Source organism: Eptesicus fuscus, chromosome 15, assembly GCF_027574615.1.
Source record: "Eptesicus fuscus isolate TK198812 chromosome 15, DD_ASM_mEF_20220401, whole genome shotgun sequence".
Lineage (NCBI taxonomy): Eukaryota > Metazoa > Chordata > Mammalia > Chiroptera > Vespertilionidae > Eptesicus > Eptesicus fuscus.
In genome coordinates this window covers 7,790,243-7,810,863 of record NC_072487.1, presented here as the reverse complement: position 1 = coordinate 7,810,863, position 20,621 = coordinate 7,790,243, and the positions used below count along the sequence as shown (strand labels likewise).

Below are 20,621 nucleotides of genomic sequence, written 5' to 3'. Positions count from 1 at the left end.
CTTTTTATTTTGATGTAGTCCCATTTGTTTATTTTCTCTTTAGTTTCCATTGCCCTAGGAGCGGTATCAGTGAAGAAATTGCTTCAGCATATGTCTGAGATTTTGCTGCCTGTGGATTCCTCTAGTATTTGTATGGTTTCCCATCTTATGCTTAAGTCCTTGATTCATTTTGAGTTTATTTTTTTTTTGTATGGTGTAAGTTGGTGGTCTAGTTTCATTTTTTTGCATGTATCTGTCCAATTTTCCCAACACCATTTATTGAAGAGACTGTCTTGACTCCATTGTATGTTCATACCTCCTTTGTCGAATATTAATTGAGCATAGTAGCTTGGGTCAATTTCTGGGTTCTCTATTCTATTCCATTGGTCTATATGTCTGTTCTTGTGCCAGTACCAGGCTGTTTTGAGAACCGTGGCTTTGTAATACAGCTTGAAGTCTGGTATTGAGATCCCACCTACTTTGTTCTTCTTTCTCAGGATTGCTGCAGGAGTCTTGGTATCTTTTAGATAGCAGCAAAGTCCTAAGAGTCTTACTCTTACTAGAGTGCAAGACAATGTCCAAAAACAATAACTCAGGGAGAGGCATGTCAAGTCAAAAAGAATGAAACTATATTTGAAATACCAGCAAAATGGTTGAAATAACATTTGATCGATTATTACATTTGATAATTGCTCTAGTGAATTATAATTACTTCAGTGTCACCTGGTAATCTCACAGTGGTCATTTCTGCTCTAGGTGTGTGTCGCGTGTTTCCTTCCTCGTTGCAGGATGATAAATGATAGTAAATGCAATTGTGTATACATGTAATTGATAAAATATTTTTAAAATATGCAGTATATAGAATTATACAGTTTAAAGAATTCTTCAGATAGGATTGATTGAACTTGTAAATTACTTTACTGTCTTTGCCGACTTTTGCGAAGCCTTTGTATGTAATAAAGCCGACGTTGTTATATTGATAGATGCAAATCTACTGCTTTGATGTGGACCAATGTTCAAGGTTTAAGGAAGCAGTTAAAGGAAAAGGGAAGATAAGAGCTTACCCGTTCCATTTGAGGTAATCATTACAAATAGCTTAAACACCAACTTCATTCTTTTTTAATCACATGAAGTATTGATGTGAAATACCGAAACAAGCTTTGGAACAAATAGAAGTGCTCACAAGTAGAATGGTAACTGGTGGTCGTTTCCAAAGAGAACAAACCCTTGGCTGGGAAGCAGAAAGGGACGCTTGCATGTGTTTGCTGGGCACCTCACTCCCAGCTGGAGCAAACCCTTCTGAGTGCACCCGTCTGCCCATTGTATCTGCCACACGTCACAATGACACGGCAGTGATGTGAATCAGGACATTTAAAATGTCCTTGTCTTGGTGCGAAATTTTAAAAATTTAATAAATGATCACTTGGAGGGCATTACTTTTGAATGATTAAAGTGGAAATCCCTAATATTTACATTTCATTGAACAGTTAATTGAGTATTTTACCCCATTTTTTAAATGTCATTCTTTTTTAACAGGTTAATAGAAGAAAATTTGGATTACAAAGCAATTATTGATGGAGTCGGGAATGTTAGTCGCTTTGGTAAGCAAGCTATTTGTAGAAATGTCCTTCCAGATTTGGATGCATATGAATTGTTATAATATTACAAAAATTAGTTGTTCCAAAAGAAGAAAGGAGCGACCTCTCACTGTTCACACTTGATGATTGATACATTGCACACAAAAGAACCACTTATCCATCATTTTTGCCTATAATTCCATGTATTAGCAATACATGTCCATCTCCTACTAGGCAAGATATAAAGGCCTGTTCTACAGAGGTTCCTCCTGAAAGGCAGAAGTCAAGAGATATTAAGAACATTCTTTGCTGAATACACCCAGATATTTTCATCTCTTCTGGATGGAATTAGTTTCCTTCAGCCAGACCAACAGTGGCCAAGAGCCCTATTACAGTGAATGTTGCCTTCGACAGACGACCTCGAGGTGCTCCCGGGGTCCAGTCACCCATTCTTCCCCTCTGGGCCCTCTTCCCTCTGGTGTGATGGAGCCAGGGCTTCACCCCTGCCAGCTTCTGAGCAGGTGGAGTGGTGAGATGCACGTCTCAGGGTCCTGTCCGTTTTTCCTCCAGATGGCCCGTCGTCCTGGCTCTGCTCCTGTCTGTCTAACTGCCTATCACACGCCCCTCACTGGGGGCGCTGCTCCCTCAGAGCCACTGGTGCCACGTAACGCCCTCCCCGAGAACATGGATTCCCTGGGAGCGCTATTCTGTCTGGACCCTGGCTCCTCCCTAGGAAGCAGCGCTAACCATCTCTGTCACTGGCTGGGACACAGCCTAGTCTGCCCTCCGTTCCCCACCTGTCTTCCGTCTCCCTGCCCTGCTTCTTGTGCACCAACTTCCTCCCTCCTCTTTCACCCCAAAATAGAGTCCTCCGTGCTCAGCAGCTCACCACTAGGTACCTAAGGTTTCAATGTGCTCAGCAAGGACACCTAAGGCTGCACAGGTGGCGAGCGGTAGGGCCAGATGTAGAGCCTAGTCTGTCCACCAGGTTTGTTCCCCTATACTGGAGATTCCCATTAGTTACATGTTTCAGAACACACACGGGACATGTCTTACTTTTATTTGAAAGGTTGTTAAATATGATCTGTTTGAACTGAATTTGTTAAGTTCTCCTAAAGTTAATCATTTTTCCATTTTGGGAGTTCTTGGATTCCATGTATTTTAAAGTCTAGAAAAAAAACCCAAAAACACCCAATGCCCAACAGACGGAAGGCTTCCCCATGTAGGCCCCAGACAGTGCTGCTGGGAACCCGGAGGGTTGGAGACCTGTTGTCCTTCGACGGTGACTCTGGAACTGCAGCCCAACTGCCAAATCCTGCCCCATATTCTCCAAAGAATGTGAATCACCCAAAAGAGCACTTCTCAACCCTCAGCCAGATTATAAATCTGTCTCATTATCACGTGGGCTGGTTGCGCATTTCCTGTTTCTCTCCAGGAGACAAACCCATTTCTCTTTCCTTCCCTCACCCCTGCTTTCCTTCTCTTCCTCTTCCATCCCTACTCTGTGCGGGCATTGTCCGGCCCGTGGTGTGGTGAGAGGGAGGGGATGTGGCAGCATGCAAAGATGGTGCATTAATATTCCCCAAGCAGAGCCCGTAAAATAGGGAACTGTGGTTGAACTTCCTCAAATTGGGAGGAAGAGCCACACCTCAGAGAGCATCATCGGTGACTCTGAAATGGGAATTCTCATCAGCATGACTTGTGGTGCTTTCTTCCTCACAAATGCAGCCAGGAATGTCTCTATTGAAAAGTCCTCACAGGCGGTGTAATGTAGCTCCATCTTAAGTCTCGTTGTCCTGAGTAATAAGAGCTGGTTTTAAGTATTTAGTTTTAAGTGTCCTTCACTAGTGGTTGGCCCTGGTGTGGCCTTTATCTCTCTACCTCTCAACCTCCTGGTCTTTCCTCCTCCTACTCCCATCCTCCTATGGGAGGGGGATCTGATTGGTTGGTTAACCACCAATATACATATATGTTCAAATGAATAGTGATTGAATGAATGAGCGTTCACAAATAGAGCAACTTTGGCTCAGATGTGATTCTCTCTTGTATTAGCAATAATGATCTGATTCAGATGAAAAACACATATTTTTGCAAACCCAAAAGAACTGCAGCTTAATCCAATTTACTCTTGTGACAGCGGTGTAATTGAGAAGCACTGTTGCAATTGAAAAGTCTTGTGATATGCAAGACAAAACTTCGGACATGCATGTAAATAAAAAACCAAGACAAGGTACGAAATAGTTAACACCTTCATAAGAGAGACTAGATGAGTGCTGCTGAGGCTCAGGGACAGGAAGAAGAGATTCCATATTGGGGTGAGGGAAGGAGAAATAAAAAACTATCTTCTGATTCTTTCTCTTCTTATTTCCCCTTTAATTTTCCCCCAATTTTAAGGAAACTATTATATCATCCCTATTCAGATCTCCCTTCTGCTTCTTTCTTTTTCCTTCCCCGCCGTCCCCCCCCCTCCCGCGCCCCCCCCTTCCCCCCCCCAGCCTCTAGCTCCCCTGGCGCCATTTCCTCTCCACCTCATTTAGCATCGGGTCAGTTCTGGCTCCTTCCTCAGTTATCATCCTCCACATCCACATTTCCACAGAACATTTTTAGATACAATTTATCTTCAAAGAAAAGGAAACAGTATAGCAATTGATTATTAAGAAGAAGATTATTTCAGCACACACTTTTTCAGCTATGAAAAACATAAATCTGAAAATAGAAAATATTTGCATATTAAATATTTTCCTCAGTTTCAGAGAACTTGGATCTGTGTCTAAATTTTGATATGCTCATCTTGACCTTGGAGGAAAGAAAGACATACTTCTAGAAGTTACTAATTAATCCATGAAACCAAATAGAAGTAGAATATTTTAATGGACTAAAACTAGATTTAGGTTATATATAGGCAACACTATCAATTTCACCACATAGATTTTTATTTCTAACATTCAGTGTTAAAGTGTTAAATTCAGCCTGGAAGCAGTTATAGATAAATTTATTAACAATACCTTTTCCTCCTTCAAAATTTTCTGTATTGCAGAACAAATAATATTCAATAATTTAACTCTTAAATAGAAATTTTCTTTTTAACCTTTCTAGACGTGTTCATTCTTCCTAGAATTCAGAGCTGTGGTAGACTATTAACATCATCTATGTTAGGGTTTTTGGCCTGTGTCATGGGCTGTGAAAGAAGTCACAACTGAGAGAAGAGATGCAGGGAGAGGGATTTTATCTTTACTTTCCCGAAGGGAAAGGGCTGGTGCATTGCTAACCAGTGCAAGGACAAGCAGTAAACAGCTGCTCCCCCTCTTAAAGCCTGGGCGGCTGTGGCAGGTGACCAGGAAGGGAGGGGATTTCAGGGCTGAAATTCAGCAGACATCAGGGGGTTGTCTTTGAAAAGTTTGTCTTTTTTAGGCGACAGTCCAGGCAGATGTCCTAAGGAGGTGTCTTACCAATATTTTTCCAAAGCCTGAAAAACATGCATAGAGTCACAGTTATGAAGAGTTCAAAAGAGTCTTGTTTAAAGAGAAGGGGGGAAGGGAACTTTCTATTAACTGTCCCTGAGCTGTAAAAATAGCAGGGGGTGGAGGATGCAAGAATGTAGCCTTGAGAGTAACTTGTCTTGGGGTTTGAACAGAGGGGCTGTTTGAATCAGAGGTGCTAACTATCTTGGGGTTTAATTACAGGTGCTTCTCGTAATTGTGGAAGGCCACAGCAAAGAAAAAGAAAGGCCTTTCTCTCCTAATAATCTCTTTCCGTCGTTTCATTTCATAATGAGTAAAGTGGGGTTCAAAGGACTGAAATCTTGCAAAGGCTTCAACCAACTTGGGGCTTTCAACCCTGGCTGCATGTTGGAATCAGCTGGGGCACTTTTCAAAAATGCAGATGCTCCAGTCCCCCCACTAGAGATTTGAATTTAAATGGTGAGTGTGGGGCCTGTGACATTGGTATATATTTCAAAGCTCCCCTGATGATGCGAATAAGGGGTGAGTTAGATGCTCTACATTGTGCCACCTCATTTAGACTAGATTAAATAGACTTCGGGTACTATTTCTTAATGACCTAGATCACTCACTGGAGCAGAGGACATGAGCAGGGCTGGGTAGTTAGGAGGGTAGGGGATGGAGATATACACAGATCTTGCTGGGAAGCAGATTGCTGCCCACAGGAGTGAGGGCTGGCACACAAACAGTTAAATGACCAAGGCAGTGCTACTGGGAAGATGAAAAACAAAAATGGCACTATTCAAGGAGACAGGGAAGTCAGATTGTTTCAGGATCCTCAGGTCAGATGAAGCACTTAGGAAACCTCTACCAGTGTTTTATATATATACTAGTGGCCCGGTGCTTGAAATTCGTGCACGGGGTGTGGGTTCTCTCAGCCCAGCCTGCACCCTCTCCAATCGGGGGCCCCTTGGGAGATGTCCAACTGCCAGTTTAGGCCTGATTCCTGGGGCCTAAACCAGCAGTCGGACATCCCTCTCGCAATCTGGGACCACTGGCTCCTAACCGCTCATCTGCCTGCCTGCCTGATTGCCCCTAACTGCCTCTGCCTGACTGCCTGATTGCCCTAACCCCTCTGCCTGACTGCCTGATCAGCCCTAACTGCCTCTGCCTGCCTGCCTGATCACCCCTGACTGCCCTTCCCTGCGGGCCCGATCACCCCCAACTGCCCTCCCCTGCTGGCCTGATCACCCCCAACTTCCCTCCCCTTCTGGCCTGATCCCCCTAAATGCTCTCCCCTGCTAGCCTGATTGCCCTTAACCGCCTCTGCCTCAGCCCTGCCACCATGGCTTTGTCCGAAAGGTCTCTGGAAGGTCTCCCAGTCTAATTAGCATATTACTCTTTTATTAATATATATGTACATTAGGCTCAGTGCATGAAACTCATGTACAGGTATGTTCCCTAGGCGTGGCAGGCGTGGCAGGTGATCAGGGCTGACTGGAGCCTTCCAGCTGCTGGCCAGGGCCTTCCTTTGTTCCATGCCACACCCTGGTGGTCAGTGCACATCATAGCAAGCAATCGAACACCCACTCCCAGTCTCCCGGTCAAACTCCCAAGGGGACACTTTGCATATTAGCCTTTTATATATATAAATAATCCAGAATATATTTTTCACTACTTGTCTTGCCTTTTTATTCTCTTAACTAGAGGCCCAATGCACGAAATTCATGCAAGAGTAGACCTTCCTTCCCCTGGCTGCCAGAACCAGCTTCCCTCTGGCACCCAGGACCCAGGCTTCCCTCACAGTCCTGGCTTTATCCAGAAGGTCATCCAGAAGGTCATCCAGTCTAATTAGCATATTATGCTTTTATTATTATAGGTAGTGACTATTGATGAATAGATCTTGATTGTCACATATTAAAATTTATCATTTACCTTTACTAGAGGCCCAGTGCACGAATTTGTGCACTGGTGAGGTCCCTCGGTCTGGCAGGCCAGCGGGAGGGACAGTGGGAGGTTGGCTGTGGTAGCACACTGATCACCAGGAGGCAGCTCCTGCATTGAGCTTCTGCTCCCTGGTGATCACTGCGCATCATAGCTACTGGCTGGTAGTCCGGTAGTCCGGTTGTCCAGTCATAACGGTCACTTAGGCTTTTATATATGTAGATGAGCAATACTATTTGTGTGCCATTGTAGAAATCTTAACCAACCATAAGGTTATAATGATAATTTTCTGTTTTCCTCTAAAAGTTTTTTTTTAATTCTGTTCACACTTAGATCTATAATCTATTTAGAAGTTGTTCGTGCAATGTATTTAGAACTGATTTGGTGTGAAGAAGGGAATCAAGATGCACTTTTTTTCCCATAAAGACATTCAATCGAGGCAGCCTTGTTTATTGAAAATGTTGTTCATTCCATCCAAAGAGTAATTTTTTATGTCATAAATCAAGTGACCATGTATGTGGGTCTGGACTCTCTGTTCTCTTCAATGTTCCATTTGTTTACTTTTCCATAAAGACCTCACTACCATGCCCTGGCCAGTGCTGCTCAGTGTGTGAGCATCACCCCAGGCACTGAGCGGTCTCCAGTTCAATCCCTGGCTGCCTGGATGTGAGCTCGCTCTCCAGTAGGGGGCGTGCAGGAGGCAGCCCATAGATGTTTCTCTCCTTCTCTCTCTAAAAATCAATCTATAATAATAAAAGCGTAATATGCTAATTAGACCAGATAGCCGAATGACCTTCTGGACGTCATTCCAGACATCCTTCCAGATGAAGCCACCAAGGTGGGGACTGAGGCAGAGGCAGTTAGGGGCGATCAGGCAGGCAGGCGAGCAGCTAAGGGAAGTCAGGCAGGCAGGCATAGTGGTTAGGGGCGATCAGGCAGGCAGGCAGGCGAGTGGTTAGGTGTGATCAGGCAGGCAGGCAAGCAAGCGGTTAGGAGCCAGCGGTCCCAGATTGTGAGAGGGATGTCCAACTGCCAGTTTAGGCCTGATCCCACAGTCAGACCAGCAGTCAGACATCCCCCGAGGGGTCCCGGATTGCAAGAGGGTGCAGGCCGGGCTGAGGGACCCCCCCCCCATGCACTAATTTCTTGCACCAGATGTCTAGTAGTCATAAAATAGACTATTATGATTTCTATAGCTTTATATAATAGGTCTTCCTATCTAGTACTGAAAGTTTACCAGCTTTGTTATTGTTCAAGAGTATCTTAACTTTTCTTTGTGGCGTTTTTTCAATTACAGTTGACATTAAATATTGTATTAGTTTCAGCTGTGTACCATGGTGGTTACACATTTATATAACTTAGGAAGTGATCCCCTTGATAAGTCTAGTTCATACCCAACTGGCACCATACATATTTATTACAATATTACTGACTATATTCACTATTCTGTACTTTATATCCCCATGACTATCCTATAACTGCCAATGTATACTTCTAAATCCCTTCAATGAGTTGAAATTGCTTGGGCTAAGGATATTCAAAATGTCAATGAATTTTGTTTTGTGTTTCCTATTAAATTTTAAAATCAGCATGTCAGTTCACACACATGTACACATACATAGAAAGAGACACACTCACACATACACACACAAACACTCCTGGGACATCGATTAAGATTTATTGACTCCATAAATTAATTTGGAGAAAATCAACACCTTCATAATACTAAACCTTCCTACTCATGAACATGGTATTCCTCATTATTTGAAAGTTTTATCTAATTCTCTCAAAAAAAGTTTTGTAATTTTAAATATAGATGTTGTACACATTAATTGTTAGATTTACTTGTTTGATTTTTTGTTGCTATTATAAGTTATATTGCCTTAAAATTGCTTTCTATTGTGTGATACTATTATATGTAAATAGAATAGATTTTTGAATATAGGCCATGTGTTCAGTGACTTTACTGAAGACACTTAATAATTCTAATAATCTGTAATTTTTTCTTTTTTAACAGAACATGATTATATTTAATACACAACTTCGGTATACCATAAAGTAAAGCACCACTGTAAAATAATAACAATAAACATGGTATTTCATTTGCAAGGCATGAGAAATGGTTAACATCTTTAGTCATAAACAAGCTCTTAGAAACCAGTAACAGAGACACTATAATGCAAGGAACCTGGAAAAAAATAAACTGAAATAATACAAATGACGATTAAGCGTTAAGCATATTGATGATTGCGCTGAGCAGTGACGAAGAATAATTTCTCTGCAATATGACACTGAACGGAATAAAGACACTGACACCTATTGTTCTTCAGTGTTGAACAGTTTGTTGTACAGTTTGAAGTCTCATAAAACATTGATGAGTATCAACAATTGGGGGGAAAGCCGGTTTTGAATCAAAATATAAATTTGGAATATCCTTAGCCCAAGCAATTCTAATTCGTTAAAATTTTTTCAACAAATTAGTTGAACAAATTCAAAAGGAGTGATATAAAAGCATGATTAATACAGAGAAAATATATAACCAGTATAAGCACCCTAAAACACCATTTGCCTTTCAGTTTATCAGCACAACCCCAAAGGGTGTGCACAGAATCTATTGGTAGTAGATGATAGCGTAGGGAGTACAGTCACTAAGACTGTGGTAAGTACATATGGGGCCTGGTGAGTACCTGAAATTGAGGGAACACTTTGCAGCACACCTGAAACTAACACAAAACAATATTGAATGTAAACTAATCGAAAAGTAAAAAGAGACCTAACACTGGGAGATGGGGATTAGAATTAAAAGGAAAGCAAAGGTACATAAAGTAACAGATGTCTATGTTATCTAAAAGCTAAGTTTATTTTTAATGAATACATTTTAAACCTACCCCACAATAAGTAAAATCAGAAATATGTGGGAGCCGTGGAGGAAGGCCTCGCAATGGTGCATCCCAGGCTTCTGGGTGTTACCGTGGCCAGCACCCCGTCTCCTGGGATGCAGTCCAGCAGCAGCGATGGAGACAGTCAGCATGCTGCTCACGGTCCTCTCCATGCCGCCCTTCAGGTCGCCTGGGAACAGGAGCTTCCTCACTCCTGTGTTCCACGTCCGCAGGGAGTGTCCATGCAATGCACAAAGGAGGCCTCTCCACGCCTTCCTGACGACGGTCCTTGGGTTTGCAAGAGGGTGGCAGGAGCCGTGGCAGGTGTTCCTGTTCAGTCATCACAATCACATCGCAACAGGTTGTAATTTTTTCAATATTTTACATGCACAATCACGTTATTTGCAAATTGTGATGTTATCACTTATTCCTATTGAGTCTGTTTTCATTATCTGACTTTATTGCATTGGTATTGTCTTCCAGTTCAATGTTAGAAGCAGTGTAAGCAGGACGTCCTTGCCTCATTCTTGACCTCTACGGGAAAGTTCAAGAACTCAGTCTTAAATATGATGTTGACTATGGGCTTTTAAAGGTGATCACCAGAATAAGATTTTAGGGTTTATTTTCCACTAACTGGTACTGACGGTTATCAAATCAGTTATTTGTATTTGGTCGTGTGTTTGCTGAGTATTTTTCATATGCAAATACTCTCTCTAGCATCTTGCTGAAGTAAAGATGAAACATCTAACACTATGTAATGACATCTGTAAAAAAATTAGGAGTATGCCAGTTTTATTGCCCTTTTTAAAATATATCTAAAACATTCTTAACATGTCAATTCTGCTGAAATACATGACAAAGCAGAGGTCTCTGTTTATGGAAGTTTGAGCAGCTGAGGTCCAGAGCTGGGCTTCCAGCTGACACGCATGTCATTACTTTTGGGGAAACAGGCTGAACCTCCTGCCAAACTCCACTGACAAGTGTGACACTTACGGTGGCTCGTTGACCTCGCCTCCCTGCATGGCCACGGCCACCTGGATTGTTTTCCAAGCTACAGTTATCCTCTCTGAAAGCCGGGTCATCTCGGAAATGCCAACAAATAAAGTAACTTGAAGGAATCTAAAAAGAATGATTTTCTAAGCTTTACTAACAGAATATGCTTTAAAGTGTTTACTGATGCCCTTGAAGCAGGAATGTTAAATTATATGTTAAATTATCTTCCTTTTAGTTGGCTGTTTCTGCAAAGTTCTTCCAATGCAACAGTCTGTTTACATCATGCTGATGGACTGCTTACAAAACAATTTTCAAGACCAACAGAACCAGTTCTCTAGGCGGGTGATTTCCTCTTATACTGGAAAGAAAGAGACTCATGAAGCAGGTGTGTATTGAAATACCATTTTTCTACAACTCACAGATTCAATGCTATAGGAGATAAGTATGATACAATGAAAAGCATAAAGACAAACGTTTTTAGAAACATTTTGATTATTAGTTTTTTAGCTCTACACAATCTATTTAACTTCTCTAAATCTTAGTTACCACAGTCATAAAATGGCCCTTTAAAAAATCTGTTCTTCCCACATGAGCAACCCTATTCTGTGGATGAGAAACACTGCGATTCAGTAAGGAAGTGAGTTTTCTAAGACATGGTAATAGAAGGCAAATCCACGCTATGGAACTCGCCTGTGCTCAGAGCTGTAAGAGAGAAATGAATAAGCGACCGAGGTGTATGGAGCTTGGAGAGATGGCGTCTGGTTGGGGTGATCAGGGAGCCTCAGCGAGAGAACCACATGTGAGCTGAGCCCTGACATGTGATTTGGGTTGTAAATTATTTGTCTGTGTACACTGCAAACAGATAATTTTCAAATTGAAGGGAATTCTCAAGTGTCCCCCATTGAGGGTGGAAAGAGGTGCAGTGGCATCATATCCTAGGTCCTATTGCTGCAGCCCATCATCCCCTGAGTGTGCTTCTGTCTGCGCATGTCTGTGCATTTCATTCACCACAGGATTCCCGTGAGGTTAGAGTCATTTCAAATGCCCGGTCAATCCTGGGTAAGCAAACTGTGCCTTAGAGCTCTTCTTGTTGTACAAAAACACGGGGAAGAATCTTTTAAATCTGTGTTTATACTATTGGAAACATTCCCCCTCCTGTGTGGAAGGGAAGACCTCAGCAATTGTCGGGGGAAGGGTCTTATTCCCTCCCCTGACTGGGTGACACTTCTCTTTCTCCCCTAGTCCTTTCCCCCTCCTCCCCCTCCTCCTCCCCCTCCTCCTCCTCCTTCTCTTTCTCCCTTCCTTCCCCCACTGGGTGACACTTCTCTTTCTCCCCTAGTCCTCGCCTCTTCCTCCTCCCCCCCCTCCTCCTCCTTCTCCTCCTCCTCCTCTTCCCCCTCCCCCCAGCTCTGTCTTTTTCTTCTCCTCTCCTCCTCTTGTTTTCCACGTCTTTGCTCATTCGAGTGGCGGTTATCAGCTCCTGGCACTGCCAAGCGGCCTGGCAGAGCCAGTGGTAAGCCAGGGGTCTTCCTGTTTGTGTCACTGAGGGCACTGTCCGAAATATACATCACCCCATTTCCTGGTATTCATGGAAAACCCCACAAAATCCTGGGCAGGGAAGCGCAGAGCAGCCCACGTGGGCATGTCCATGACATACCAGGCCCCTGCAGGGCCCTACCTGAGAGCAGTTAAGAACCCTCCTGCTGATGACCTGAGAATAAATGAATGGTGGCCCAGGAACTTCTAGGCTGAGACCGAGTTTCAGGTCCAAGCAATGCTAGTCAGTGGTACCTGCTGTAATGAAACCTTTTTTCTAAGCACCCAGAAACCTAGAACTTACCTTGGCAGGGACGCAGGGGGGATGTTTGGTGGCACCTGGGAAAGGGGTGGATAGAGGCAGCATGCGGGGGAGAACTGACCATGGACTATAGCTGCTCAAGTCGGTGCCACACGGAGCTGATCTGTGTGTGAAACACGCTGGCAGCAGTAACCACCTGGGTCAGATCCACACGGGGTGGACCTGCGGGCTCAGCAAAGAAGGGAAAATCCCGCGTGTTAAACAGTAAGGAGGAATCCTGCTTCCACGTAAAGGCCACAGTTCTACTCAGACCCCAGTTCAGTTTCTCCACCTGTAAAATGGGGAAAAATGGTATCTCTTTATATGAGATTTTTGCAAGGAAAAAAATGACATCGCGTCTTTAAGGTGCTCAGCATTCACACTTGGCACATTCTGTTAAATCAATGGTGACTATTTGTTACATTTGATTAGAAACACAGCCATGGGGCTAGGACTTGAGAATTCCCTACGAAAGTGAAAGTGAATGCAGCTTCCCGAATGAACTCCGAGGGTCACATCCTGCTGCTTTCTGTTCCTAGTCCCCATGGAGATCGGCCTTTGCCAATTGTGTGTGTGTGTGTGTGTGTGTGTGTGTGTGTGTGTGTGCGCGCGCGCGTGTCTCCTCCCACACTTCGCCCCCATCCTAGACAGAGGAGGTGGGAGGAGGGGGGTAGGGTCACTGAGGGGGGTGTGTGGTTATGAATCCAGCTGGGCGGAGGGAGGGCTGTATTATCTGAACCTGCTCCCTCATGTTAGACCCAAGAATTGCTACAAAGAACAGAGGATGTGGTGTCCCTCCACCACCTAAGGAATATGGAGCACAGCTCCTGCTGCAGGGTGGGGCCATTCTGGGCTAGCTGTGTGTCAGGAGAATCGCATGTCTTTGGAATTGGGTTTTTGTTTGTTGTTTTTTGAGGAGACAGGGATGCAAGTTCTATGGGTGCTGCAGTTTTGTCAGAGCAGCAGCAGGAGCCCTGCACGAGCTCTGGTGCTCTGAGTGACTGAGTCCCATGTATTCTCCCAAATCCTCCCATTCAACTACGCCAGTGCTGGCTCCTGCCTGAACCCTGCCCACTGTACTAACTGTTGGGAACTTAGTCCAAGTTCCTCCTTTATCCTCTGCTCACTAGTAACAGGTGTCGGGTCTGAGCCCTCTGCCTGGGGCTGGACCGTCTAGGACGCCGGGTCTTAGACGGAGAAGCCATGAGAGGCTGTGGGTGTATAAGAATGAGTCTTCATTGCAGAAGCCAGTGGCCACATAGCCATCAGACAAGACAGTCCTCACAGCAAAGTCCATACAGGCAGGCAGCCGGACACCGGCTGGTGAACGTATATATTTCCCATAAAGCAGCATCAGTCTCTGTCCCCACAGCTGTTATCTGAGCAGCCGCACGCTGCCTCCTAGACTCACCGCCTCACATCATAGCGGTACCTGAGCTCTCCGGCTCAGCAGCTTCTCCTGTCTCTCCTGCCCCGCTGCTCTCCCCAGCAGACTTCTTCACCGACTCCAGCCAACCAGCTGGTCAGTAACCTACTTTTACACTATTTAGACAAAGAAGGCTTCACGCCAATAGTTACATCAATCATACTGGCTACTGAAGAGCATAGTCTACCGTGTGTCCTTGCACCCACTCGTGGTGTCTTGTCCTGACTAGGATTCCCAGGCTCAGAGTCCTTGGACATCCCGTTTAGGCAAATGCCCAGAGCGGCCTTTGTCCATTCTGGTGTGCTGATAACAAGGCCTTTGTGATTCCATTGGCCTTGACTATCCAGGTCCCACAAGTTTCTCCTTTGGCTTTGGAGAAAATAAATACAATGGGCTTTGGCTGGGGTTTGGGCTAATGTTGTCTCCTTTTAAACAAAAACTATGGAAATAACCAATAATCTGAAAGAGCTCACACAGGCTTTTACTAAAACGTCTATCGTCGCTGTTGGCCCTCACCATCGGCACAGTCATCTGCTGTGCGCAGCCCTTTCTCTCCCTGCCCCTCCTCCCTAAAGCCTTCTTAGCTGGACTCCTTGCCCTTTGCTTTGTTCTTTGGTCTGTTGTGTTGTGAGTTGCCCTATAAATTTCCATCTTGGGGAGCAAGTATCTATGTGGCTCCAGGTTTGGACAAACTGCGGGGGCCTGATGCGGCGGGGGCCAAACATGGCGGGGATCTCCCTTTTCCGTGTCCCGCGCGGAAAGAGAGATGAACGAACCGGTTCTAAGTGGAGGCGGCCAGGGATTGAGAAATATTAGAAATAAGGAGAGGAGAGATAGATTTGAAAGCTGGGGCTGGGTGGACCTTTCTGTGCCTGGCTGAGGCCACAGAACAGATCCAGACTGCAAAGCTGAGGCTTTATTTATAGTCAGGGACAAACAAGGCAATTAGCAATGTTCTTATAAGTTTCACTTGTTTTGGCAGCACTTGCTGCCCCTCCCACAGCCCACTAGCTACCCAGGAAAGATCTAGGGAGCAGTTACAGGATCAGGCTTAATTATGCTGGGAGGGGTCTGCACTCCAAACGAACTTGTTTGTGATCCTGCCACAGGTCAGTCCGAGGCTTAAACCTATAACCGCTTCCTACACAAACCTTCCCCATCTATATGGAAGGTCTGATTTAGAGGTTGCAGTCTGATATAACCAAAACGTATTCCATACCAATTTGGCTAAAAGCTAGCAGTAGTTGGTAGGACACTTCTGGAAAGTGTGAAATCAATATTTGTTAATCCTCACTGGAGGATATTTTTCCATTGATTTTTTTAGAGAGTGGGAGGGAGGGAGGGGGCAGACGAGGGGAAAGAGAGTGAGAAAGAGAGAGAGAAACATTGATGTGAAAGAAACACATCCATTAGTTCCCTCCCCGCAGCCAGAGATTGAACCTGCAACCCAGATATGTGCCCTTGACCGGAAATCAAACCTAATGCCAGGGCTAAGCTCTAACCACAGAGCTATACCTGCCAGGGCAGTCCCTATATTTTGATGTCAACCTTAAACATAAAAAACTAGGATTAGCATCCAAATGATCCAGCAAATCGTCATCTGAAATGACATTTGGTTATCAAATGTTTATAGCCATATGAAGAGGGATAGAGTACTGTACGATATTTATGCTTTAAAAATCTATATAAAATTTATAGTGAGCCTCTTGTGAACATTTCATGATTGTAAATGAGTGGAATTTTGCAACCTGGAATAGCACTTAGAAAGCTGGTTGAGACAGGTCCAGGTTTAATATAATAGGACAGCGATTTCCAACCTTTTTCATCTCGTGGCACACAAACTAAGTACTAAAATTCTGTGGCACAACAGAAAATGTTATTTTTTTGCTGATCAGACAAAAAATAGATATAAGTTTGATTCATTCACACCGGATGGCTATTGTGTTGGCTGCTGTCATTTTATCTATTTGACAATCGAAAGGAAAAGAGGTCAGTGCCCCGACTAAACAGTCAGGTGCTGGGTGTTTGGGAAATTCTTGCGGCACCACCAGGGTGCCTGCTGTGGACACTGGTTGACAACCTCTGTAATCGGAGGGTGTGCTGTGGGAGGAAACCCTGGGAAAGGGAACAGCACGCTTGGAGCAACAAAATGGTCAGAGGGTCCCAGGTGGGTCAGGGGTCCCAGGTGGGTCAGGGGGTGGTTTATGGCTGTGCTTCTTAAGCCTCTGACACCTGTGGTGAGGGAATATATTTTTTTTGTTTTCTTAAATTTCTAATCTGCTGAGACCAATACTTTTATTGAATCCAACAACAATGAATTACTAGAAAAATAATAATGTTATATAAAGGTCTAACTTCCTATTTCTTTTTTTTTATTTATTGAATTTATTAGAATGACATTCGTTTGCAAAACCGTTTAGCATTCAAGTGTACAATTCAATGACACATCACCTGCTCACTGCATCGCGAGCCATCGCCCCAAGCAATCCGTCCTCCAGACTCCTGTGGAAAACAGTATGGAGTTTCCTCAAAAAGCTAAAAATGGAACTGCCTTTTGACCTAGTGATCCCACTTCTGGGCATAGATTCTAAGAATCCTGAAGCACTAATTCAAAAGAATATGTGCACCCCTATGTTCATTGCAGGATTGTTTACAATAGCCAAGATCTGGAAGCAGCCCAAGTGCCCATCAGTAGATGAGTGGGTAAAGAAGCTCTGGTACATGGGATACTACATGGTCATACAAAAGAAGGAAATCTTACCTTTTGTGCAGCATAGATGGACCCAAACAGTATTATGCTAAGTGAAAGAAGCCAGTCCGAGAAAGACAAATAACATTCCATTTCTGTACATATCTCATCTCGGACCAGAGAAAAGCAGTTCCCTGACGGACAACGGGCTGCCCAGGACTCCGAGGAGCTCTTGTTAGGGAATGGCGGAGCTGGCCCTCGAAAGAGGTTGGAGCTAGACCGCCAGGAATCTTGTGCATGATTAAAGAATTCCAAACTTTATGCTCTCAAAACTGCCATATATTATCTTCCTGAATTTACTTGCACTGCAGGTTAACTCGCTTAAGACTTCTGTGCTGAACAGTTGTTTGATAAAACATATATCTAACAACCTATTTGGGCTTTGCAGATATGGATTAGTATCCCATCAGTTGCCCAGCATTTTTTTTCTTTTAAATAAATAACCTTGTTTGTGGAAATTTGGGTTTGTTTGGGTAAGGGAACACTTTATATCATCCCGGTTTCCCCTCCCCGTTTCTCTGTCTTGTATCTGTTATCATCTGAGTAGGTTGGATTTTACATCAGATTTCTTAGGGACCAGAACTGACCTGTGAGCCCCTGCCTTTTGTTTTCCTGAGCTCTCATGACCTCCTTCCAGGCCCCAGGTTTCAAGATGCTGCACATATGTGGGGCCAGACTGGACCAGCTGGGGCTCCCCCTCTGCAGAGCTTCACCCCAAACCTGTGATGGCCCTGAGGCGGGAGGATGTGAACGCCTGGGCGCCTGGGCGAGGAGGGCACCTCGGGCTCAGGCACATGAAAGGGATCCCACCCTGGGAGACAGCCTTCCAACTGGAGGGCATGCACAATAAGTTAAACATTTTTAATTTTTAAAATATGTGGGAATAAAATGACCCTGTGAGTGAAAATTGAGGAGCATCTGAGTGAGAATAAAATGTCTGTGGGAGTCATTTAAATACCACAGGGCAATATTCCTTTACTTTGGTTATAATGAGACTAGAGGCCTGATGCACGAAATTCGTGCAAGGGGTTGGCCCCAGCCGCTGCGAAGGCTTCCTCTTCCTCGGCGCTGTGGCCAGGGCCCTCTGCCTCGGCCCCCACTGCCACAGCTTCGTCTGGAAGGATGTCCAGTCCAATTAGCATATTAGGCTTTTATTATTATAAAGGCCTGGTGCACAAAATTCATGCACAGGGGCAAGGGGGGATGTCCCTCAGCCCAGCCTGCACCCTTTCCAATCCGGGACCCCTCAGGGGATGTCCGACTGCCCAGCCTGCACCCTTTCCAATCCGGGACCACTGCAAAGGACCCTGCACCCTTTCCAATCCGGGACCACTCACCTGCCTGCCTGCCTGATCACCCCTAACCCCTCTGCCTGCCTGCCTGATTGTCCCTAACTGCTCCACTGCTGGTCTGATCACCCCTAACTGCCTCTGCCTCACCCCTCACCCGGGACTCAGGATTCCCTCCTCTGGCCAGTCGCAGGCACCCAGGACCCAGGCTTCCCTCCCTCTGGCCAGCTGCAAGCACCCAGGACCCGGGCCGGCTTCGCCTGGGCTGCAGCTGCAGCTGCAGGTGCCCGGGACCGCAGAGCGGGTGGCTTGTCCCTCTCCTGGGCCACAGGTGCAGGCGCAGGCGCCCAGGACCGTGGAGACTGTGGGGTGTGCGGGTTGTCCCTCTCCCGGGCTGCAGGCACAGGTGCAGCCACTGGCGTCCGGGACTGCGGGGCATGTGGCTTGTCCCTCTCCCAGGCCGCAGCCTGGCTGGTCCCCTTTCCTCTCTTGCGAGCTCATTTGTGCCTGGCTGGTCCCCATTCTTCTCTCGCGAGCTCATTTGTGCCTGGCTGGTCCCCATTCCTCTCTCCCCAGTGTTGAGTGTCTGAGCCTTTACAGCATGAGGGTGTGAGGGTGTGATGACTATTTGCATATTAGCTCTTTATTATATAGGATTGTTAGTTAGAATCCTTACCTGAGTCCAGAATTCAACCTGTAAGTATTCTTTTCATCCACACTGTCTCTGACCGAGGGGTGCAGGGGCTGCTTTTATTTTTATTTTTTCATTTTTTTATTAAGGTATTATATGTGTACATATCTTACCATTGCCCCCCCACCCCACTCCCATACATGCCCTCACCCCCCAGTGTTTTGCGTCCATTGGTTATGCCTATATGCATGCATACAAGTCCTTCGGTTGATTTCTTATCTCCCCCACCTCTCCCTAACCTTCCCGCTGTAATTTGACAGTCTGTTTGATGCTTTACTGTCTCTGTATCTATCCTTTTGTTCATCAGTTTATAATGTTCTTTATTATCCATAAATGAGTGAGATCATGTGGAATTTTTCTTTCATTGACTGGCTTGTTTCATTTAGCATAATGTTCTCCAATTCCATCCAGGTTGCTGCAAATGGTAAGAATTCCTTCTTTTTTATGGCAGCATAGTATTCCATTGTGTAGATGTACCACAGTTTTCTGATCCAGTCATCTGCTGACAGGCACCTAGGCTGTTTCCAAATCTTAGCTATGGTGAATTGTGCTGCTATGAACATAGGGGTGCATATATCCTTTCTGATTGGTGTTTCTAGTTTCTTCGGATATATTCCTAGAAGTGGGATTACTGGGTCAAATGGGAGTTCCATTTTCAGTTTTTTTAGGAAACTCCATACTGTTCTCCACAGTGGCTGCACCAGTCTGCATTCCCACTAGCAGTGCACGAGGGTTCCTTTTTCTCCGCATCCTCGACAAAACTTGTCGTTTGTTGATTTGTTGATGATAGCCATTCTGACAGGTGTGAGATGGTACCACATTGTCGTTTTGATTTGCATCTCTCGGATAATTAGTGACTTTGAGCATGTTTTCATGTGTCTCTTGGCCTTCCTTCTGTCTTCTTTCAAAAAGATTCTATTTAGGTCCGTTGCCCATTTTTTTATTGGATCATTTATATTCCTTTTATTAAGTTGTATAAGCTGCCTGTAGATGTTGGAGATTAAACCTTTATCAATGATAACATTTGCAAATATGTTCTCCCATACAGTGGGCTTTCTTGTTGTTTTGTTGATGGTTTCTTTTGCTGTAAAAAAGCTTTTTATTTTGATGTAGTCCCATTTGTTTATCTTCTCTTTAGCTTCCATTGCCCTAGGGGCAGTATCAGTTAAGAAGTTCTTTCAGCATATGTCTGAGATTTTGCTGCCTGTGGATTCCTCTAGTATTTTTATGGTTTCCCATCTTATGTTTAAGTCCTGTATCCATTTTGAGTTTATTTTTGTGTATGGTGTGAGTTGGTGATCTAGTTTCATTTTTTTGCATGTATCTGTCCAATTTTCCCAACACCATTTATTGAAGAGACTGTCTAGACTCCATTGTATGTTCATGCCTCCTTTGTCGAATATTAATTGAGCATAGTGGTTTGGGTTGATATCTGGATTCTCTATTCTATTCCATTGGTCTATATGTCTGTTTTTTGTGCCAGTACCAAGCTGTTTTGAGAACTGTGGCTTTGTAATACAGCTTGAAATCTGGTATTGAGATCCCTCCTACTTTATTCTTCTTTCTCAGGATTGTTGTGGCTATTCGGGGTCTTTTTTTATTCCAGATGAATTTTTGGAGAGTTCTTTCTAGGTCTGTGAAATATGCCGTTGGTATTTTAATGGGGAATGCATTGAATCTATATATTGCTTTGGGTAGTATGGACATTTTAATGATGTTGATTCTACCAATCCATGAACATGGTATGTTCTTCCATCTGTTTATGTCTTCCTCTATCTCTTTTTTCAGTGTCCTGTAGTTTTCCACGTATAGGTCTT

General features: G+C 44.4%; 1 long non-coding RNA gene across 2 annotated transcripts; it reads left to right on the top strand.

The window, feature by feature from the left end:
- Window positions 1–962: 962 nt before the first annotated feature.
- On the top strand, window positions 963–17,085 carry LOC129151655 (uncharacterized). 2 transcript variants are annotated; one of them, XR_008558315.1, is made up of 6 exons: window positions 963–1,057; window positions 1,516–1,580; window positions 10,005–10,180; window positions 10,303–10,411; window positions 11,048–11,197; window positions 16,468–17,085. It is a non-coding gene; the product is annotated as an uncharacterized LOC129151655 (long non-coding RNA). The 2 variants fall into 2 exon arrangements; XR_008558316.1 differs by lacking the exon at window positions 10,303–10,411.
- Window positions 17,086–20,621: the final 3,536 nt, after the last annotated feature.